The 9,450-nt window shown below is 31.8% G+C and overlaps 1 long non-coding RNA gene across 1 annotated transcript; it reads right to left on the bottom strand.

Moving 5' to 3' along the window:
* Positions 1 to 3,328: 3,328 nt before the first annotated feature.
* On the bottom strand, positions 3,329 to 7,727 carry LOC136207197 (uncharacterized). Its single transcript, XR_010676609.1, has 3 exons — positions 7,357 to 7,727; positions 7,035 to 7,093; positions 3,329 to 3,835 (listed from the first exon to the last, which is right to left on the bottom strand). It is a non-coding gene; the product is annotated as an uncharacterized lncRNA (long non-coding RNA).
* Positions 7,728 to 9,450: the final 1,723 nt, after the last annotated feature.

The raw sequence follows: 9,450 nt of genomic DNA, 5'->3' as shown, positions 1-9,450 counted from the left end.
CTATAATGTTTTGATTGTTGATTGTAAGATCTTGTTAAGTTTATTTACTACGTGAAAGTTAGTTTTTTTTGTCGTTTTGCTAATACGGTAGCCCATGTCTTAGCTAGAGTTAGTCATTCTTTGTCAAGACCAATAGAGTGGATGTGTAACCCTAATTTTATGATTTGACAAGCTATGAATGCTGATCTTGTTTAATGAAATTCTTTTTACTTTAAAACAAATTGACAATTTCAATATATATCCTTGTATAAAAACCAAAACAATTAGAGCTCATTCTACAAAAAATACTAGAGAAACATGACAGATAAGAAAGTTAATAATGCAAATCGAAAGCTACAATGATTATCGCAATGATTGCAATACTTTGCTACCTCTGTCTTTGTTTGAGGGGTCATTGCAAAAATAAAATTTCAAAGTCGGTAAATTTGTATTGGGTTTTAATCATTTTATATTATGTTTGGCTTTAATTATTGTTTGTTTGTTGTTATGTTTTGATTGAAATTCTAAAATTGTTTGTAGTGTTAGTAAATTGGCATTGGATTTTAATTTATGCAAAAAAAAAAAAAGATATGGACAAAAAGATAAAGAAAACTCAAAGACATACTACAGAGGCAGATGGAAAATTTGTAGAGCTCGGAGCATACCTCAAAAATACAGTAAAACCTCGATAAATGCATATCCTTGGGACCGCAAAAAAATATTCATTAAGCGAGATTATTTATTTATCGATAAATGAATAAATTATTCATTTATCGATAAATCGATATTTATTATTTTATAGATAATTTTTCATCAATATTTATCAATATTCAGTTGTGGAATCGCCTACAGACGAAGAAATTATCCAGTCAATAATGAACAATGATGATGGAATGATCCAAAGCCAAATGATAGTTGCATCGTCGCAAATGTATCGTCAAAAGAGGTCTTTCAAGCAATAGTCACCTTAAACAACTACTTGCTACAACATGAGCAAAATATACCAGAAGTTGTATTTGCACTACAAAAAGTTAAGGATGATGTTCATTTTGGTTTAGGTGAAAAGAAAAAACAATCAACTATAGATACATTTTTTCAAAAGAAATGACTTCTAGTTGATTGATTGAAAGGTTTTGGTCTGTATATATATATATATATATATATGTATGTATGTATGTATGTAATTTAATAATTATTAATTTATATTTCCATTGGGCCCTTAAGGATTTAAATATGCATTTAGTGAGGTTATTACTTTAGTCCATTGGCCCAAGTCGGGACCGGAAGAATTTATTATATAAACGAGGTTATTACTTTATCGAACATTCATTTATCGAGGTTTAACTGTAAGAAGAAGTAGGTAAAACATATCTTCATTTACCCACTTCTTCTTCTTTTTTTTAGGTATGCTCCGATCTCTATAGCTTTTCCAGCTTCCTCTGTAATCTGCCTTTGAGTTTCTTTTATCTTTTTGTCCATATCTTTTTTGCATAAATTAAAACCCAACTCCAATTTACTAACATTGCAATTTTTTTTAGAATTTCAATCAAAACACAACAACAAACAATAACTAAAGCCAAACATAATATAGAATGATTAAAAGCCGATACAAATTTACCGATCTTGCAATTTTTTTATGCAACGATCCCTCAATTAGAGACAAAGGTAGCTCCATACTGCAAGCACTACAGTAATACCAGTAGCTTCTGCTTGCATCATTAACTTTCTTATTTGTCATGTTTCTACTGTATTTTTTATAGAATGAGTTCTAATTGTTCTTTTTTGGTGTTTATACAAGAGTTAAGACGTAATTTTTCCCTAACATATATTGGAGTTATAATTTAAATTGTTGGAACAAAAATGTTGACACTATATATAATTAAGGATCTATAGTCAATATATAAGATTTTATAGCAAGAAAATCTTATATATACAACAACTTTTAAGCTTCTGATTGAAAGTTATAAATTGAAATTTTTTTTATCATTAATCCAATTTAGTTTTGGATAACTTTTTTTTATCTTACTACTATTATTATTATTATTATTTTCAATTGAACAGAAAGATTAAAATTCGAATAGAAGAAAAAGCCAAAGATATTCACACGTACATATGCAAACATATAAATATGGACATATATCAACTAGGGTTGGGCACAATCCAGTCAAATCTGGAGATTCATGAATCTCCAGTATTGGATTCGAGGATTCTTATATAGAAATATATAGGATTTCATTAAAGTAATAAATCTCTAGAATTGGATTATCCCAAAAAATTTGATCCAATCCAATTTGGGGATTTCAGGGATTCGGTTCCGGTCTAATCCACTCCAATATAGTACAGTTATTCAGTGATTTGGTTCCGGTCTAATCCACTCCAATAGAGAGGTTGAAAAATATTCTTCTATATTATTGTAGATTAGCTATAAGTACTTATACAAGGTGTAAAAAGATAAACAAGGAAATGTAAAAGCTAATAAATTTATAACTATTGACTATAACTATTCACTATTTATAATATTCATGCTGTAAAACTCCCTCTCAAACTGGATCATAGATATTTATCTTGTCCAACTTGTTACAAATATAGATAACATAATCTCAAAGACAATACATTTAAGATACGTTAGAATATAAAATATAATCCAGGACACGCAACTTAGAAGAACAAATCGCACAAGAGAAGAGAAATGACATCGGAACATCAAGCTTTATCAGAAATAAAGAAGCAAAACTCATTTGAAGCAACACGTAAGAGGCTTGCAACCTTAGGTCCAAACAATTTTCTCACAATGGGAGACATTGAAGCTAAAAGAAATAACATATAAATACAAACCTAGATGCATAACAAAAATTAAAGCCAAACTAGGAACCCATAAATTCTACACACAATGGAAAAAATTGAAGCCAAACTAGGAACCAAAAAATTATGCACGCATGGTAGAAATTGAAGCCAAAGCAGGAACAAAAAAAATTAAAGCTAAATTAGGCTTTGATACAATGTTTTTGTTCCTTTGAAAATGTAACCCCAAAAGAACAAAAACACATACCAAGAATTTAACTAGGCTATGATACCATGTAAACAACAATAGAGTAATTGGAAAATGTTCTTCTATATTATCACCAATTAGTTATATATATTTATATATGTAACCCCCGTCCAGGGTCACATTGAAAACACACAGAAAACCAAACAATTATCATAATCAAGCATAAACACCGATATAACTACATAAGGCTCTCCTTTTATTACCATCTATCAAAATCTCATAACCCAAAAGGGTTAAATAACCAACCAAATAATTAAATCCATCAATAATATTCACTTAAATCTAAGCAAATAATCCAAACCAATAATATAATAAATCCTAATGAAAGTCTACGAAATTGCTAATGGGAATGGAATGCTTGTGCTTGCCAGCCTGAATGCAGGGTAAACCTGAAAATCTAGCAAATAGGAGACCTCTGAACCTAGCTTGAAAAATGTGGCAAGGGGTAAGCTGCCTACTCAATAAGCACAATTACAAATATATATATATATATATATACATACTTACATACTGTTCACATAGATTGTATTTGATCAATCATGCAATCATTTAAGTTAAACAAATAACATCACAACCAGACTCTTTACTTGTCACACCCGACCCTAAATGACCTCAATCGGCATCGGGCGTGAAATAGAAAGATCATAATCAACACTTAGGAGTCTCCAATTTATTTCAATATCATAATATCATATTATATTACAATTGAAATACCAAAGTTCTAACCATAATTCTAACAATAAGCAGCCAACTTCCAAACCTCGCCTAATCGGTCGGTAACCTTCTCTATATCCTGTACTTTCTCACCTAAAAACATTAAAACATTTAAAAACGTGAGACAAAAATCTCAGTAAGAAACTAACAGCTATAAAAACCAACTTTACTTAACATAGCTACATATATACATTTGTAAAGGGATTTAATCAAAACCTTATAAAATATACTCAAACTTAAGTTTATAAGATAGTCATCAAAACCTTATAAAATATTCTCAAAACTTAAGTTCATATAACTTTATATATATAATGCATAAATGTTTTATCAAACCAATTCGTAATCAATCAAACGTAAAACCTTATATCAAAATCAATCATAACCAAAAACATAATCCAAATGAACTTAAAACATTGTATCCATCCTCGAGTTTCTCCCCTTAAGTATCAATCCATAACCACATATATAGTCGAGACGTCTCTTAACATTGCCTATCCCATATGGTCTTACTCGACACTTCTTTGCCATACCCAATAGGTCTTTCAGACTGTGTACACGGGCCATGTCTCTCACTGAACATGGTCTTCAAATATAAAACCACTGATCCGGATAACTCTTGATGGATATAAAATCATAAAATCATAACGTGCTCAAATTTCATTTCACAATCAAATTCCAAACTATTTCATAACCATAAATCATTTGGCTTCAATTAGCCCTTTTGTAAAAGTAACCACCGTTATTCAAAATATCAATCATTAATCAATAAAAATTCCAAAGTTAATCAATCAAATTAAGCTTTAAATCAACATAATCAAGTAAAATCTGAAATTCACATAAAAGCATAGTCAAGAGCTTCAGTTGAACCATAATTTCACAATAAAAAGCAAAATCGTGAAAAATCCCAATCTTACAAAATTCCTGCATAACCTTAAAATATCAATTTCTGAAAATTCTTTGATTATATATATATATATATATATATATATATATATATATATACATAAAACTCAAAATATAGTTGATAGTTACTTACCTTGGTCACTAATTGAATAAAACACACCCGTTCAATTCGCCTCTAAATTCTGTCTAAGACGTTTCCTTCCAAACACTGCCGAAACTCAAAAACTCTTCGGTTAGGACTTAGATCTATACATAAGGATGCTATGGTTCCAATTTCGAGTGATTCGGACGGTCAAATCTCCGTAAATCAAAGAAACGGTGGAGAAACGGTTCAAGAACGAGATGAAGGAAGAAGAAAAAGAAAAGGAAAAGAAAAGAATAGAATAGAAGATGTTCGAGCAGAACATTTTGGGATTTATATTCCAAATTTGGTAAATATCAAGTTTGATCCTCCATCTTTCTATAATCTTTTAAAAATTACTCTAAACTTTTAATTTACACATAAAACCATCAAATTAACTCCAAACTTTTCCTATAGCACCAACTTAATATCACATACCCAATAATTATAATATATACTAATATCAAAATATAAATTCTAGAAATTTAGACACGGACGTAACAATTCTCCCCACCTTAAGAAATTTCGTCCACGAAATTCATATTCTCTAATCTATCTTAATTTTCTTCCGAAACCATGATTCCTCATAATCAGCATAAAACCACAAATTCTAATGTTTCCTTCCATTAACTCCATGATTTATCAATATCGACATCTTTGTAACAATCATTTAAATATAACTCTTAGTAACTCTAAACTTCAACCTAGTCAATTCCATCACCAATAAATCCACAATAAAACTTCAAATATTATATATTAAATTTTATATACTATGATACACTTTATATTCGTATCTTCCTAACATACACCAAATCTCACTTTAATAAATTTAAATCACAATTGATTCCATCAATTGCATATATATCAAATATATTTCACCTATCTCTAAATTCTACAGACTTAAAAAAAATCACTTTTGAACCGCTAATATGTATGATATTATATTTTTCTTAAACTTCAACTAATTCAAATCAATGATTTGCATCAACGTATAATCTTACTTCATCAAATTCATAATACTTATATCTATAAATTTTCACTCCAATCATGATTCGTATCATTAACTTCAATCATCATCATCAATCAAATATAAACCCTATTATTATAATACAATCTAATAGCAATAAGACTCATTTTCATAAAACTTAATATCAATGTCACTCTTGAAATTGTCCCTTTATTTCCTTAAATTCAATTGAACTACTTTTTTTTGTCTTCTCCAAACTCCAAATAATATCTTTACACCCATAAAAGTCAATAAATCTATAATATCATTCGATTTTCTTATTTGACCTATAAACACTCAATTTGATCCTTATATAAACATAAACCATAATTATACAAACGTCATCTAAACATAACTCTTTAATTTCCTACCTCAAACTGTGCTTAAGATCAGAAAAATTTGTCCTCAAAATTCATATCTTAAGTATTTCCTCAAACATCAAATATATTCTCCCATTTTACTTCTCAGTGATCACTACCATCGGTATCTCTCTAAACATCATTTATAGAACTCTCAATAATTCTAAACCTCAACCCGATGCCGATTGAGGTCATTTAGGGTCGGGTGTGACATTACTGCACATGATATCCTAAAGTTATTATATTTATTTTAAGGGCCCTAGCTAAACCTAAGTGAAATATGTCCAATGGTCTCATGGTTAACAATATGCAATTGTATGTATACGCTATCGCCCTCAATTTCAGGACACGTATCCTTTTAATCTTGTAATAATTACCTCAATAACACGGTACTGCTATCGCCCCCAGTTTTAGGACACAGTACGATTTCCACTATAGTAAAATAACACCCTATCGCCTCCCTACCGAGACAGGTGCATGTGATCACAGTATCCATAAACCTCCAGACCATTGTACCTATCCACTTAAGCTAGCTAACTAAGTAAAATTCTAAAATAAGACATTCTCATTGTACCGTTGACGATTTCATAGTCAAAATAAATGCTTCAGCATATTCTCAAATAATAAACATCATCTATAGATTTAAAACAGCAAAACCACACCCAATTTTAAACTTGAGCACAAATGAGGTTCCATGCCATTAAACAATACTTATTTATAACACTTGAGCAACCAATAATTATTTCAAACACTTTGAGCAGCCAAGACGGACAAAAAAAAATAAATAAACTAACTCATATATTACCATTTCCAAAATAGCATGGTTTCACATAATTTCATAAATATTCTGGAACAATTTATATATAGATATATATATAAATAAATATTAATAGTTATGATTACCTGTCGTTCCAAAAGCTAATCAAACTGTTCTGATTCTTGTTCATCCGTTTCTTCCTCGCCTATAAATATAAAAACGCATTCCTATAATTAATTCGTGTTTAAGAAAAATGATAGATATGTAATGTATGTTCGGAATGTTCCTCACCTCTCCCCACGATATCAATTAAAGTTCCTGATCAGTCTAATCAATAACCTTATACTTAAATCTAAAATTCTAACCCTTTAAAAGTTCAGTTATTTTAATTGACTAATAATTTAGAAAAACCATCTTATATATTGAAACCTATACAAAGGGGTAAAATTCTGTTTGGAAAACGCTCACCAGAGTCTTGCCGGAACGCGGTGGTCGGTTGCCGGAATTTCGTCAAAGTTGTCCGAAGTGCGAACCGAGACTACCACAAGATAGCCAACGTTCAAGGGAGTCCAAAAGTACACTCCTTTTACTATCAAAATCGTCTAAAAGGTTGAGATCACCTTTCTGGTGAAAAATGTCTGCTCCGGTCACCACGCTTTTTGGTCAGAAAAATATGAATAGTGGTCTCAAAATCTTCCTTACGAAATAAGGAATTTAATGGTATGATTTTCACGTCAAGGGGTGGCCGGAATAAAGAGTTATAAAAGAAATTAGGGTAAAAGCTAAAAAGAAATCGTAAGTTGCAGAGAGGTGAATTGGTTTGTATATTCAGAGTTCTATTTTCCCATCCCTACCTTAATCAAAATACTATTATAATAATAATAATATTATTATCATTATGAAAGTTTGATGGGTCCACCCATTTAATTTAATTCTACATTTTTTTCCTGCTTTCTTCTTATTATTATTATTGTTATTAGTATTAATTGTTGATAAAAATTCGGATGTTACAGTTCTACCCTCCTTAAAAAAAAATTCGACCTCGAAATTTACGTACCAAAATGTTCAAAGAGATTCGGCTATTGTTTCCTCATATTCTCTTCCAGCTCCCAAGTTGCTTCTCTAAGTGACTTATTGTGACTCAATCTTACTCGTACCATAGGCATTTCTCGCCTCCTTAACTTCCTTATTTGTCTCTCCAGTATCTCTACCGGTTGTTCCTTAACCGTCAAATTTTTATTCACAACTTCGATATCCGGTTCGGGAATCACATGACTCGGGTCTGATTTATATCTCCTCAACACAGATACATGAAATACATTGTGAATCTGAGATAGCTCACTTGGAAGGTCTAACCTGTATGCCAGAGGTCCGATCCGCTCAATAATTTCATAAGGCCCAATGAACCTTGGACTCAACTTTCCCCGTCTGCCAAAACGTACTATCCCCTTCCATGGAGATACTTTCAGAAACACTTTGTCCCCAATTTCATACTCCATTTCTCTCCTATGTTGATCTGCATAAGTTTTCTGTTGTTCTTGAGCTGCTTTAAGGCACTTCTTTACCATATTTATCTTCTCTACTGTTTCTTGAACTAACTCAGGTCCTTCTAACTGCCTCATACCCTCAACATCCCAGCAAACTGGACTTCTACAAGGTCTCCCATATAGTGCTTCATATGGTGCCATACCAATACTACTGTGGAAGCTATTGTTGTAAGTAAATTCAATCAACGGCAAGTACATGTCCCAATCTCCCTGAAAGTTAAGTACACAAGCTCGCATCATATCCTCCAAAGTCTGAAAGGTCCTCTCAGACTTCCCATCAGTCTGAGGATGAAAAGCAGTACTGAAATTTAGCTTTATTCCCATAGCTAACTGTAAACTACCCCATAATCTAGAGGTAAATCGGGGATCTCTATCTGACACAATAGAGATAGGTATACCATGCAGCCTCACTATCTCAGCTACATACATCTTGGCCAATTTGTCCATTGGATCAGTCTTTCGCATTGGTAGGAAATGAGCAGACTTCGTCAATCGGTCCACAATCACCCAGATACTATCATGCTTCCTTTTAGTCCTCGGTAAGCCAACTACAAAGTCCATAGTAATTCGTTCCCACTTCCATTCTGGAATAGCTAAAGGCTTTAGCTTTCCAACAGGAGCTTGGTGTTCAATCTTGACTTGTTGACAAGTCAAACACTTAGAAACAAATTCTGCCACATCTATCTTTAAGGCATGCCACCAATAATAGGATCTTAAATTCCTATACATCTTAGTCATACCAGGATGCATAACATAAGGAGCATTGTGTCCTTCCTTCATTATCTCTAGTCTCAAATTATCCATATCTGGGACACAAATTCGGTTTCCCATCACCATTAATCCATTTTCCTCAACCGTAATGTCTGGTTTCTTGCCTTGTTTCACTCTCTCATACATTCTCTGTAAAAAAGGATCTTGCATCTGTGCCAATCTAATTCTCTCCCTCAAGTCTGGTTTCAGTTGTAAGGTAGCCATAAGTCCAGTCACCTCATCGACTCTCAGTTGAACATCCATG

This window comes from Euphorbia lathyris, chromosome 9 (assembly GCF_963576675.1).
Source record: "Euphorbia lathyris chromosome 9, ddEupLath1.1, whole genome shotgun sequence".
Classification (NCBI taxonomy): domain Eukaryota; kingdom Viridiplantae; phylum Streptophyta; class Magnoliopsida; order Malpighiales; family Euphorbiaceae; genus Euphorbia; species Euphorbia lathyris.
Note: the sequence above shows the minus strand (reverse complement) of the source record. Positions and strands in the feature narration are given on the sequence as shown.